The sequence below is a fragment of the Hippopotamus amphibius genome, chromosome 2, assembly GCF_030028045.1.
Source record: "Hippopotamus amphibius kiboko isolate mHipAmp2 chromosome 2, mHipAmp2.hap2, whole genome shotgun sequence".
Taxonomy (NCBI): domain Eukaryota; kingdom Metazoa; phylum Chordata; class Mammalia; order Artiodactyla; family Hippopotamidae; genus Hippopotamus; species Hippopotamus amphibius.
In genome coordinates this window covers 165,860,943-165,875,748 of record NC_080187.1, presented here as the reverse complement: position 1 = coordinate 165,875,748, position 14,806 = coordinate 165,860,943, and the positions used below count along the sequence as shown (strand labels likewise).

The following is a 14,806-nucleotide window of genomic DNA, read 5'->3' as shown; positions in this document are numbered from 1 at the left end:
ATTCCTGACAAGAGAAAAACTCCATTTTGATTGGAATCAGTGAGAAATAAATCCTATACTTTTCAACATGTGGTGATTGGAGAATTTTCCAAAGATTAGTTCTGGTCGATACATTTCCAGAATATTTGTCCTCCACTACCCACATATTACTAGTGGAAGCCTTCCAGGATAATTCCAAGCAGAGGGAAAACATTGCAGGCTTAAAGGGAAAGGGCACTGAAGGACTCTGAACAGTGCTTACTCATCTTATTGATATTTCAAAGAAAGTTGATAGCAAAAGAATTGTACTGTCCTGATGATTTACTGAAAATAGTTTACCAGGAGCAACATGCTACTGACAATCTACTAAGCTTCTCAAAAAGCAAACCATTTTCATTCTGAGGAAGGTTTTTTTTTTTTGTTTTTTGGTTGTTTTTTAGAAAGTGTTTATTTTCCATCAACCTATTTCCATTTTAAGAGTTTGTAGAAGAACAGCTTAAGACCACTCAGGGGTTGTTCCTGCCCATTTAGTGGCCTGAGCAATGGGAGCTGCAGACCAGTCTTCAGTGGGGAATTGCTGAATAGGCCCAGAGGGCACCAGAACGCCTTTGGACCAGTCTACTACCTCCAGTTGAGCAGCAGTGAACTCAGGAGCTGGAGCAGTCCATTCACCCTAAAATTCCTGCTTGGTCACAGCCTTCTCAGCTGCTGCCTGCTCTTCCTTTTCAGTCTCTTCAGGATCTTTGTAAAAGCAGAGATCAGGCATGACCTCCCAAGGGTGTTCACGGGAGATGGTGCCACACATGTATAGAACTTCCCAGGCGAGCACCCACCACATCAAACCCACTGAGTGAACTCCCTTGTTGTTGCACGGGATGGCAATGTCCACATAAGACAGAGGAGAGTCTGTGTTACACAGAGTAATGGTAGGCAGGTTAACATAAGAGGCCTCTGTGAGGGGCTGGTGGTCAGCTCTGGAATCAGTAACCATCAGAAATCTTGGGTTCCAGGGGCTTCCCTGGTGGTCCAGTGGTAAAGAATCCGCAGGTTCGATACCTGGTTACAGAACTAAGATTCCACATGCCACAGGGCAACTAAGCCCTTGCACCACAACTACGGAGCCCGCAAGCCTCAACTAGAGAGCCCACGTGCCTCAAATTGCAGAGCCCATGCACTCTGGAACCTGCACACCACAATTATAGAGCCCACGCTCCCTGGAACCTACACACCACAGCTAGAGAAGAGAGAAACCTGCATGCCACAACTAGAGAGACGCCCACGCGCTACAACGAAAGATCGCGCATGCCACAGTGAAGATCCCGCGTACCATAACTAAGACCAGATGCAGCCAAAAATAAATAAAGAAGTAAATAAAGAAGTCTTGACTCCTGGAAGGCTCCCTGAATCTGCTTAGTGAAGGTGCCAGGAGTGAAGTGGCCAGCAACAGGCGTGGCTCCAGTGGCAGCAGCAAACTTCAGCACAGCTCGCTGGCCAGTGTTCCTGGAGGATATGACATTGACATTAGCTGGGTTTTCAATGGCAACAATGGCACGAGCTGCCAACAGAAGCTTCTCCTGGATTCTCTTCAAATTTATGATGTAGATGCCATCACTTTTCCTTTTATAGATGTACTGTTCTATTTGGAAGTCAAGATTGGTGCCACCTAAGTGGGTTCCAGCTGCAAGGAATTTGAGGACATCCTCTTCCTTTATTTGCAGGACATCAAGGGCTCCGGACATTGTGAAAGTTTCCCTTTAAGTTATGATAGCAATCCAGAACAATGCTGTATGGACCCCTGTCTGGGTAGCTTGGAAGGATCGGGGTTTTATTTATTTATTTTTTTATGGTGTTTCCATGTCAGCAAGATTGTGGAAAAACAGTCTCCAGTAATTCCAGGTTAACAAACTTTGCCTATTTCACCCCTTTCCTTTGAAAATCCTGCTGACAGGTAACAGTTATCACTTAGTGCACACCAAACTCTAAATAACTGAGAAGAGCATTCTTAGTCTGTGTTCCTTGGAACACTAGTTTCCAGCAGTGTTAGTTGTGTTATATGAAATGCTGCATACTCTCTCTTCTTTGAGCATCAAAAGGTATATTTGTATGTTAAAGACTGAATTTTGCATAAATAAACCTATTTAACGTTATTTAACGAAGTGCCTCCTGTATTTGTATGATTGTGGAATCACACACACACACACACACACACACACACACACACACACACTTACTTGCAGGGTTGGGGAGCAATTAGTGGAATAGCTAAAGCAGTATTCTGTAGTTTGGAAAATGACCTCTCCCAAAGAAATCAAAACCAAAGCTAAAAGAATGACACTGCAAGCCTAGAATTTTGGGCGAGTGGAGACAGTAGGCATTTTCATAGCTCCTAAAAGTAGGCAGTTGTTTGCTACTATTCAATATAAGGACCCTGATCAAGCCTTTTGCTATATCAATAATTGCAAAAGGGTATGTCCAGTGATTCAGTCCATCTGATTTCCCAGGCGTTGTGAATATCTGCTTCAGTGTGGTACACAGAAAAGCAATAGCAGATTGGGCATATTTTGAGCCACAGGCAAAGTATTCTAAGTTCAAGCATTTATTGAATTTTACTTGCCAGTTTTCATGGCATGTGTGATATTTTTAGCTGACTAGTGATAGTCATTCAATTCAACAATAGTACACATTTTATATGAGAAATGCACTAGTATATTGACAAAGACTCTCTCCTTGACCAAGCCTTAGTCAGGCTCCCCTGAACTCTCTTCTTATGTAGGTCTAGACCTTTGGACTTCCCTGTCTATCTTCATATCATCCAATTTTAGCAAAAACCCTGTTTAGTAATTTTTGTAGGAATCTCCAGACTCAATATCTGATCAAATTACTTATTCTGCCATCTTCTCCCAGGGGATATCTGATCACCCTGGCCTACCTTCAGCAAGAATCCTATCAACTCAGTTTAGCTAAAATTCTCTCTTACCCTTCATGTTTCCTCTAAGTGATTTTCCATCTACTGACGCCCACCCTGCTCCTTGTCTATAAATCCCTACTTCCCTATATTGTTTTTGGAGTTGAGCCAAATTCTATATTGAGGTCTCTTTTCCCATATTGTAATAGTTCCTGAATAAAATCTGTTTCTACTGCTTTAAGTACTCTCCGTCTCTGGTTTTTCCTTGACAATATGCAAAATTGTAATCATTAATTTGCAGCAAAAAGTGAACACTTTCATCAACTTGGGAAGGCCTTATTAAAGGTACTTGAGTATATTGAAAAATTAGACTGACAGCTTTGAAACGCAAAGTCCTCTGTTTATCCATAAAACATCTATACAATTGCCACCAGCAATTCTAAGCTTCCTTTATGAGTGAACCTCTGTCTGCCCCTCTAGAGAGTGAGAAAAGGGTTCAGATTCCAGGCCCGTTCAATTTTTGGCTCCTCCGCTAAGACTGCCAATTAGAGCATTTTGTGATATGGACATCTGTCCACTGGACTGAGACCAGCTCATTTCACAAAGCAGTTGTCAAATGGTATTAACTTTCTGTGACAACCTGTGTTGGATTCAAACCCATGCCCTTGGAGGTTACATGGCTTCCTCTCCTATCACTAAATCCTTTAAATGCCCAGAACTTAGGCATACTAATTTTCAAAGCTAACTAATTATAAAATCAAAGTCATCCTTATTTCCCTTAATTCATGGAAATTTTACTGATGTTTACATTTATTGTAGAAAAATGATCCCCTAAGCAAATTTTTTTTTTTGAAAACCTTGGCATTTTTCGAGTCATTTTGAAAAAAATATATATGTTTAACATTGTTTTAGTGAGTGCTTTTTGAGCACCTATTACCTGTTAGGCAACGTGAAAATGCTACCAGCTTTCCTTTTTTTTCCTGAATGTATCTACTGCATAGCTGAGAAATTCATTTTATCTCTTCACTGTAACTAGTTTTTTTTTTTTAATTTAGTACAGTGCAAGATAAGAGCAGCAAAAAGTTTTATAAGGGGAAAGGTAATGTTTGAAATTACATTAGTTTGAATTTAGTTTAGCTTCTCAACTATATATAATTACTTTGAAGAGGAAAAATCATAAGAATAGCTTTATTGTTATATTTTTACCAGTGGGTGTGTGAAGTGATTTAACTTGCAGGTAATGATTATGTAATTGTATTGATACAGGGCATACAGCCTACCAAGCTTAGTGAGTCATCCAAACTGACAAGAGGAGGTGTAAAAATTCTGCCTGCTTCTTTTCTGTTTCATATCCCTGTCTTTACAAAGGAGAGAAGTCTTTCCCACAAGTGGGGGAGGGCGATGGTGAGGGAGGCATCAAAGAGCCAAGATCACAGATATAAATGCATCAAGACTATGTGTCAATTCCTTGTGGTATAATTTAAAAATTAATTGGGTGGTGGTGAAACCACCTAGCCCAAATGATGACTGTGCCATAAGAGATACAATTCAAATGGCTGTCAAAAGCTACCTACCATTCAGAAATGAAGTTCTAAACTTTGCAGAGCCGAAGTAAGAGACAAATTAATCTCACTGAACTGTTCCATGTTGTTTGTCCCTGTTTTACCTCTTTAGGACACATTTGTTGCATAAACCCAATCATTTATTTGGACAGGAAAAAGCAACACAAAATATAAAGGTCTAGTGATAGCACTGTATCCTGAGGTAATTAAAATTTCTACTTTTGCAGCCAATGGCCCCCGCAGCCATAGCTGATTCAAAGTACAGAAATTTAGATCTGGAGCATACTTGTGCCAAGGACAATGCTTGACCAAATGTAATTAGCTGAATTTAGATAAATTCTCAATCTGGCTTTCTTTAACTTGAATAGAAAAATCACACACTTCATTGAGCATGAATAGATTTGAAAATGAACATTTGGATTATATGTGAGGCCATTTTTCCCAGAATAATAGGTCCAAGATTTTTCGATATGCTAAGTGGAACCTCTCTGTTGACCCAAAGACTATATCAGCCTTCTGTTTTTACTCTCTAGTTCTATTTGCTGATTTTTGTTAATATTTATCATAACAGAAATAGTAGGTAAGGGAAAGCAGGAGAATAACAGGTTCATTTAAATCCTTACTCTTTGTTTTTTCAGTGCTTCTTGTTCTTTTTCTTAGGGATAATTAGACATAAATGGTATGGTATTATATTTGCTCAGATAGCAATACAAAGATGCCTATTTCCATCATTTTCAGTAATAGACTTTCAAGCTATATTTTCCTCAAACTTGATCCTCATTATTCCAGTAATATTTAAGCTATTAATTTCTCCAGAGAGTGCTTTTTGAAAATGGTAAATTATAAGACAAATCCCAAAATTACATTTTCTTTAATTTACAGTATTGTTCAAGCTCTACTGTTAGCATAAATGAATAGTCTGAGCTGCAGTCTGAAATAAAGCCTTGCGCATTAAACAGTTGGCTTGGAAACAGAAACATTAAGAATATGATTGAAATTTTTTACAGAGGATGAAATAACAGCATGCGCAAAAGCTCATTTATGATAATTCTAACATTTCTGCTAGAGTTTTATAAAAGTAACAACATTTACAAAAAAAAAAAAATGGAAGAAAGAAAGAAAGGTGAAGGGTTTCACTTTCTAACCAATTGCAATGATATCAATTTTGCCCTTAGTGAAAGATGATTTTCACAGTTATATAGATTTCATTTATTTCTAACTTGCAAGTTTACCCTCTTGAAGCAACAAAAAGGACTTTTCAAAACAAAAGTCAATTGAAACAAAAGTTGTCGTGTTTGATGTCTAAAATGCAGTCATATTACAAACACACTACAATAGCAATAAATACAGTCAAGCAGCATGTTACCCTGAAAGACGCTGAGGTCTACAAAGGTCTGGAAACATCAGCACATTTATCTTATCTTATTATAAGAAGATGTTAATTATGCTAATGTGCAATGAAATCATATGAAATTTGTCCCAGAATCTAAAGGCATATTTTAAATCACTTATTTAGGCAATCTCATTTCACCCTAGTAGTTATATCTGTTTGCTTTATTTTTGTCTTTCCCTTGTTAGGGGTGGGGGTTTGAGAAAGGAAGATAGAAAATACTTTTTATGAAATTATGAAGAAAGCTAGTCTTCTTAAAGATATTGATAATCTGATGAATTGCCAATGATAACCACCTGAGGTGTAAGCAAGCATTTGTAATTCTTCAAATGAAAAACTTTAAATTCACTCAGAAACTAAGAAAATCACTTTCTCCATCTAGTGGTAATTGATTGTAATTTCTCCCAAATTCTAAAATACATTTCGACTTCTTAAAAATGTCATTTTGTTCTTATACCCATTCTTGTGTCAGATTATTGTATTTATGTGGAAAATTAAGCTAAATTTTGTTAGTTTTCTGAAAGACTTTACTACCATCTGAAGAGATGTGGCGTTGCCATCTGCAATTTTTCACCCTTGAGCCAAAATAAATAAAGCATACTCCCTGTTTACAATCTAGTCAGGGAGATCAGATATATACATGTATAAAAGGAGGGTTTGGATAAAAGAGAGCACATATTAATTCTCAAATGAGTGATAAAGGCAGCATACTATTGTACAAGAGCTCTGAGGAAGATGTGGTTTTTCATGGTCACCATTGATTAGAAAAAGCTTTTCATCATGGGATGATGGGATACATGGAGTTGAAATGGTCTTTAAAGAGATGGTGGGAATTACATAACCAGTTATTAGGCAAATATTAAAGGTTTTAAACAGAAAACTGACATCCTGAGCTTTGGGAAGATCCTCTGGCATTGGTGTGTAGGATAGTTTGATGTGGGCAGAGAACATATTATGTGTATTTGAACCTATATATTTCTTCCCTCAGCACAAGCAATACTGAGACATCTGCTGCCCTGGTTACATGGTACTTTGTTCCTCACCTCTCTGGGCACATAATACTTCCTTATATGATGTTATAAGTCTAGAATTAGCTCTATGATCATTTAGACATATAAGATATACGTGATCCCTTCAAAAAATATTCATAAACACGTCTAAAATTTAGGTTTAGTAAGTATATCTTCCTCAACACTGATGTTCATTCCAACTGCATTTATATTTGGGATTCAGACCTCATAACAAGAGTAGTAATCATAAAAATTTCCATTTGTTGAGGATAATATGCCAGGCACTAAATTAGGTGCATTTGTTCAGTGAATACTTACTGAGTGCTTATTATGTGCCAGGTAGGTTGTTAGTAATTCTTAGAATAATCTAATGAGTTATATTCCTCCAATTTTATAGATGAGAAAATGGAAGATTAAAGGGGTTAAGTAACATTTCCATAGTTAATAGCTGGTACATCTTTGATTTCAAACCAGATCTCTCTGATTCAGTAAGATGTGTCAAAGGTGGAACTGAAAAAGTATTTGGCTAGGATGCAAGATTTCTGAATGCCTGTATCTCGTTCTTCCACAGCAATACCTTTCCTTTCCCTTCCCTTCCCTCCATCCAAACTACTCCAGCCCCCTTGCAAGGAATATAGGCACAGAGCCCAAAGCCAAGTAAACGTGCCTTCTTTATTGCTATGAAACTTTTGTCCGAAGCCTCAGAGCATGAACTAAGCAGGAACTGGTAGCTAAGCCCCTTTTCATAGCTTGGTGTTTCTCAAATTCTCTTCCTAAGAAACAGTTTAAAAGATGTTGATTCTTTTAACTTCTTAATATGGCATCTTTTAATGCCATATTAAAGCACCCTGTGACCAAAAATATCATGGAATTACTGCATTGTAAATTTTCCTCTTGGTGTTTAAAAATGCACATTAACACATTTAAGAACTGAGAAGTCCCACAGGAAAAGAAAGATTGGGTAAGTTTCCTAAAGACAGTTTTTCTCAAATTTGGCCAAGAATTCTCTTACCATAAAACTAATATTGCACTGCATAACAGTGTCCCATGTCCTAGCTATCACAATGACAGGCTTAAGCAAGCTGAAAATATGCTAAAAATAAATGCCCTCCAATCTTCCATTGGAATTAATGTAGCTCCTTCAGCACCTATAAAATTGAGATTCTCTGACCCCAAACATTTCATGTGCTCACTTTTCTTAAATGCCAGTGGGGCAGCATGGTGCATAAAGACTATGACTGCAAGCTTCACACTCACAAAACAATTACAAAACACAATTAAATTCCAGAATAAATGTGACCACTGCTTCAGCAATTTATAGTGTAAGTATCAATTACTTTCAAATAGCATTCCCCAAACAAAACCAGTGCAATCAAATCAGGAAATACTAAAATCTAGAACCATGTGTTTCTTAACCAGCCATAAACCATAACAAAGAAAACAGAAGAAAGGAAAAGAAAAAAAGCTTCTTGGTTTCAGCTTCACTAGGATGCCAGTCAATCCATGTCAGTTGTCTCAAGTCTCCCATCTGTGAACTTAAATTTCACTTGGGAGAAAGAGCCTGTGAGGTTAACTGTGACCCTAGAAATTCCATATCCTGAAGGGAAAGGGGGAACAGATGGGAAATGCATCATTTATGCACACTGCTGCACTGCCTCTCTCAGAGAGTACTTGAAACACTCTTATTTTCTTTCAAATTTTAGAAATTGCATTTTGGGCGCCACCACTCATAAAGTGTTTTCTGAACTCTATTTCTCCACCTACCATCTATCCTGTATATCTAAAACTTCAAATTTTCTCTTTCTACCTCTCTTTGGTCCCTGCATTCCTAGCACCCAAGTCTGAAGTAACAGTGGTTTCCCTCTGGGAAACAGTTTCCATGCTTCCTTATGAGCAAAGAACACCGCATTTGTATCGTGCAGTTCACACTGTCCTAATCTCCTGTACTTCCTCCTGTGTTTCTTCTCCTCAATGAGATCCCACAATGTTGACAGCCTAGGGCTGCCAAGAGGCTTCTGCCCCTGCCTTCTCCTCTTAAATTCCTCAGGCCAGTCCTTCCATGTGCCTAGCACAGGAAGCCCTTTTTCCCCCCACATTTGCCCCAGCTGAAAAGAATCACTGGATAGTTTTCTGAACTGGACCTGCTGCTGCTGATGCAGCTTAAGGGGTCTAATGACATATAGTATCCATGTGCTCATGATACAACCTAGACCTGAACTGCTGTTTTCAGCTGAAGTCCATAACAGAAGTCATCTGGAGAAAGCAGACGCATCCCCCAAAAATGAAAGAGAGAAGCATAAGAAGAACTTCATGCTTTCAAGCTTTCAAAAATATTTGTCAAGTTGCCTGGAGAAACAAACATCTTTGTGGTGAGAAACTCTAGAAGCAATTTATCATGAGAATATTTTTATTTACCATTATTTGGTAACAATGAACAGTGCTTTGATTCTTGTTTTCTAGAAAATACAGAAAGAGCTGATGAGGTTCTCAGCTTTAAAAGACATGGTCTCCCACCTTCCATAATTTATTTTGATACTTTTATGTGTCCTACAGTATTTGCTGCTAACACTACATAATGAATGGCAAGCTCAAAGTTACAATAAATTATGCATAATTTACTCTCTTGGAAAGCCTATTAATATAGTGTGAAGTGTTCAACTTGTTATTTGATGCAACATCTGAAATCAGATTGTTTTGATGCAAATGTTTATCACAATATTATAATTGTGGCATGAATTTTTCTGAATTTATTTTGTTTATAAAGAGCATTTTATTAATTAGTTACACTAGTCTCAAGGGTATTAGATTTTTCTGAAGACATCAGTGTCAAAACTTCTGCAAATAAAAAATAATAACTCATTTTTAAAAGAAGAGAAGTTTTATTAAGTGATTTTAAAAATACAATTTGGAGAATGTAAGTACTCCTAGGAGGTATGTTTTCCAAATATTTCTAGGCATTGAAAAATTTACTAATTTTATTATTTATTGTTTCTCATTATCATCCCATGTAATTTCTTTTGACAAAATCAAAGTACAAGGATCTTATCTTTGTGTTCAGTTGTTATGAACTAAAGTATCCAAGAAATTTTAGTTATGTTCTGATAAAATTATCTGTAGTTCTTATTTCTCTTCCATTCATATATATTGTCAAACTATTGATTGGGATGAACCTTTGTATAGGAAAATATTGCCTTCATTTGTTCCCATTTAAGGGTATGACTTTCATCCTTGAAAGTCATATGTTTCATGTGTTTTGTGATTTATTGCAAGCTCATGTTGTTGAACTTTCTGTATGAAATGTATTTGAGACTGAATTTAAGATAAGCTTCTTTCAAAAGATTTGGGTTTGCCTCTAAAAAGTATCTATGGGAACTATAACCTAGAAGCACATTTTGGAAAATTCTTACCTTGGATTTTGGGGGAGCGGGCACATAGATAACAGGAATTCCTGCTCCACACCACTCTCAGGATCACTTATGTCAGTCCAGGTCTTCCAAAAATCAAATGCCCAAACAGGATTAGACACATAAGAAATGTATTGGAAAAACAAACAAAAACGCCTGTAGGGATGAGAACAAGGGTAAATGAGGCGAGCCTTCAGAACATATTATCAGAAGATTTCGATTATAGCGTCATTCTGAGAAAGCCTTGCCAAACCAATGGGGTGTCCCTGAGCAACGGTTGCTATTAGAGGAGTCCCATGTTGGGCAGAAATAGCTCAGTTCTAGTACTTCTGCCATGCTCAGTCATTAACTAAAAGCAGCTCTTAAGAAGTATCACCTCATCATATTTGCCACAGTGGATCCAAAAGTGCAGCAGGTGGAGGCTGTCAGTCAACTAAGCACCCAAACAATGGGTTCTCTTGAAGGGAGATCTGAGTGGTGCACCTCCATGGCCACCTCACAAGTGCTGGGGAGAGAGAGTATTTTTCTTATTTCATCATGATGGTGTCTCCTGAACCAGAATGGAAGAACAGCTATGCCACTTTCAGAAGTTTTATTTGTCATCTCAGCATTGTCATGGGAGCCCAGTGATGTCCCATAAGGGATGTGAAAAATCAGGAAATGAAACAGAAACAGGAGCTGTCTTCAAGAGCCATTGCTCAACCAAAATGCCAGTTCATGATATTGGTGAAAGCAGGGGAAGACAGAGACAATGCTATGGGGCAGAAGTAGGTGATCACCACTGTGTGCTACGACACATGAAACAGCTAGGAATTATCGTTGAACCGGGAGGGAACAATGTGAGGCTGGATTTCCAGCTAGTTAGATAAGATCCAATTTTAAGTCTCTTGTTTGAATATCATTTTATGAACCAGGCTGTGGGCTAGGAAAACTTGCGTTACACATAGTTCTAAATGGAAACCTGTCATTTCCCCTTCAATGTCCCACTCAAGGACCTAGTATATAATACATAGAACTGAAGAGATATCACACACCCACACAAAACCAAAGCATACAAAATGTATCCTGACCCCCATATTTTCTATCTCATTTGATGGCATAATCATTGTAATCATTATTTAGTCACCCAGCTAGAAAACTGAAAAGTATCCTTCTCTCCTTCACTTTTACATTGCATAATTTAATCAAGTTATCAAATCATTAATTCTGCCATCAAAACTCTTTTGTCTGCTCTCTCTTCCTCTTACACCTCTAATTACAGCATTTTCCTGTGTGAAAACATCACATAGCTTCATAATACATGTAGGACACATTTCAACATTCTTTGTATGGCATAGAGATACACATTGACCATCCAACACTCTTCCTTCACTCACTTATTCAGCAAATATTTCTTGAGTGCCTACTCTGTGTCAAGGATGTATGTTAGCCATAGAGTCATCTGAATTTGCCATTCTCTTAATCAATCACGGTCTTTCACACTTCTATGTCTTGGCATGTGATGTTTCTGATGCCCCTGACTTCATACTCTCAATTATTTAGGACCTAATTAAAATGCCACATCCTCGGTGAAGCTTTCCATGACTCCCTTATGGTATGTTACTCCCTCTTCTGTGCCCCCTTAAATATTTGGGTATAACTTAATACAACAATTATTACAATAGAATATTCAACTACCCAGCATTTATTAAGTGTCAACTATGTTGCAGGAACAGTGTTAGACACTGAGAATATGTGAGTGAGACATGGGCCCTTCTACTGAAGACCTCAGGATCTCTTTGTCTGTTTTCTCTTCATTTGACAATGAGCTCCATGAGGACTTGCATTTCTTGGTTCCTGAAATATGACAAGGATTCAGCCATTTGTTGGGGAGATAAATGATCAGGTTTGGTTCTGATGCTTTTTTTTAAACCTTATATTTGACATGCTTTTCTTCCAAAACTGTGTTCTCTTAAAGCCAGGCAAAGAAACTTTGTCTTTTTAAGGCCTAGGCTTAGACCATCCAGTCTGCCAACTGAATTTGCCTCGGAGTGTGATTTGACTTTCTTCCTATCAAAAAGTGGCAACTAATTTTCTGCCTCCTGAGGATGGGCTGGCCTTACAAACTTGCTTCTAATGAATAGAAGGCAGCAGAAGGGATGCTGCCTGACTTCCAAGGCTAGGTTGGAAAAGGTGATATTGTTTCCACCTGGCTCACTCTTGGAACCCAGCCACCATTGGGATGCTGGCTCTTAGAACTAAGCCACTATGCCTTGAGGAGGCCAAAGAGCTACATGGAAAGATCACATGTAAGTGTTCTGACCACAGCTGCAGCCAAGGACCCTTGCTGACAGACAGCATCAACTGCCAGATGTGAGTGACCCAGACTTAGATGATTCCAGCTTTCTTAACTGATGCCAAGGAAGCGGAGGAGATCTGAACTGATGAGCCCTGCCAAAATGACAGATTTGTGAGCAAAACAAATGTCATTATTTTAAGCCACTAAATTTGGGCAATATTTATTAGGTAGCAATAGATAACTGCAATGACAATGAAATAAATTGCAACCCAAATGCTAAGAAAAGCTCCTCAGAGAAGCTGCCAAGTGGACACAAAGTCCACTTTGCAGAGCTGCAAACCCAGAAAGCTCCAAAGTAGCATGGGTTCAGTTACTTCTTAAATTTGCACTTGAATTATATTACCAATAGAGCACAAGATACATGGCGTTTAAAACTTTTCTATGTTATGTTATTTCTCTTTGTACCAAGTCGTCCTGCTTTGTCTCTTGACTCCCATGCACTCTATTCTCAACACAGCAGCCAAAGCTGTATGTTTAAAACATTAGTCATACAATGTCCCTTTCCTGCTCTAAACCCTTCAGTAGCTTTCCATGTCACACAAAATAAAATTCAAATCATTATGACAGCCAAAATGTCTACATAATCTGACCCTCCAGCTACTTCATCTCCTCCAACTCTGTCTCATTCACTCTATTTCAGCCAGTTGACACCCTTCCTATCCCTACAACACACCAAGCACATTTCTGTCTCAGGGTCTTATTCCCTCACTTTTTTCATATCACTTTATCAGAGAGGACTTCAATGATCTCTCAATTTAAAAGAAAACTCCCTCCTCTCTGTTAATTTGCTCTGTTGTATTTTTCTTCACTGCACTTACCATCATGTGACATATTACCTATATATTTGTTTACTTGTTTATTTTATGTCTCCTTCCACTGCAATGTGAGCTCCATGAGAATAGGGACTTTGCTTACTACTCTGTCCTCAGGGCTTAGAACAATACCTGCCACTCGGTAATCACTGCTGATTGTATGAATGAATGAATATTTTTAAAGAGGAGAGCCAAGACATAAATGGCTTTAAATCATGAATTATTAGATTTTGCTCAGTCAAGATTCCATTAATACTCATTCTGATTGTCACTAGATCATTAGTAAATGATGTTAGTCATAGTCATATGACTTTGTTTCTGTTTATAGAAACACAGGACTTGTAAAGCGATTTTAATAGAAACATTGAGTATGAATTACATATATGAGATGAAAAAAATCACACATTTAAAAGACACAGCTTGAAAAAGACAAGGTGTAGAAAAATTAATTGGCAATATTTCAGAGGATATAATAGGAAATGCTTTTTCATTTATTTTATCTATCATAAATTTGTTCAAAGCTACTTAAAACTTTATACTATAGTTAAAGGCTGAAGAGACACAAGTAATGGACATTCCTGGAAACAACTTATAATGCTGTGATCATTGTTGCCACTGTTTAATCTATTTCCAGAACTCTTCATCTGTTTGCATAGATCCAGATTTCCATCTGATATCATGTTCATGTTCTTTCTGTCTGAAGAAGTTCCTTTAACATTTCTTATAGTTAAAGTCTGAAAAAGTTTGGAAATATCTTTATTTCTCTTTCATTTTTGAAAAAGATTTTCATGGGGTATAGAACTATGGGTTGATAGGTGTTTTTTTGTTTGTTTGTTTTTTCTTTCAGTAATTAAAAGATGTTGCTCCATTGACCTCTGGCATTTGTAGTTTCTGTAGACAAGTAAAAAGATAGAAATAGATATATCATGCTTACTGTACGCAAACAAAAAAGCGATAGTGACTATATTAATATATTAATAGTATACAGAGTATACTTAAGAGCAAAGATTATCAGAGCTATAGAAGACCCTTTCTTAAAAATAAAGGGTCAGTCATAAAGATGACATGACAATCCTAAACATGAATGCTGCACCTAGTAACAAAGTTTTGAAATAATGAAGGAAAAACTAATAGAACAGCAAGGAGAAATAGACAAATTCACAATAACAGAGGTTTCAATACCCTAGTCTCAAGAGGAAGTGTACACAGAAAATTAGTAATGATATGGAAGACTTGAACAATGTAATCAACTGACTTGACCTAATTGATTTTATAAAAACACTACCAAAGAACTGCAGAATACATATTCTTTACAAGTACACATGGAACATTTATTAAGACAGACCAAATTCTTCAGCATAATAAAAATCTCAATGAATTTTAAATGATTCTAGTCATATGAAGTA

At 37.4% G+C, this 14,806-nt stretch overlaps 1 pseudogene; it reads right to left on the bottom strand.

Annotated features, from left to right (window-relative positions):
• Positions 1 to 475: 475 nt before the first annotated feature.
• Positions 476 to 1,718, bottom strand: LOC130845704 (40S ribosomal protein SA-like; annotated as a pseudogene).
• Positions 1,719 to 14,806: the final 13,088 nt, after the last annotated feature.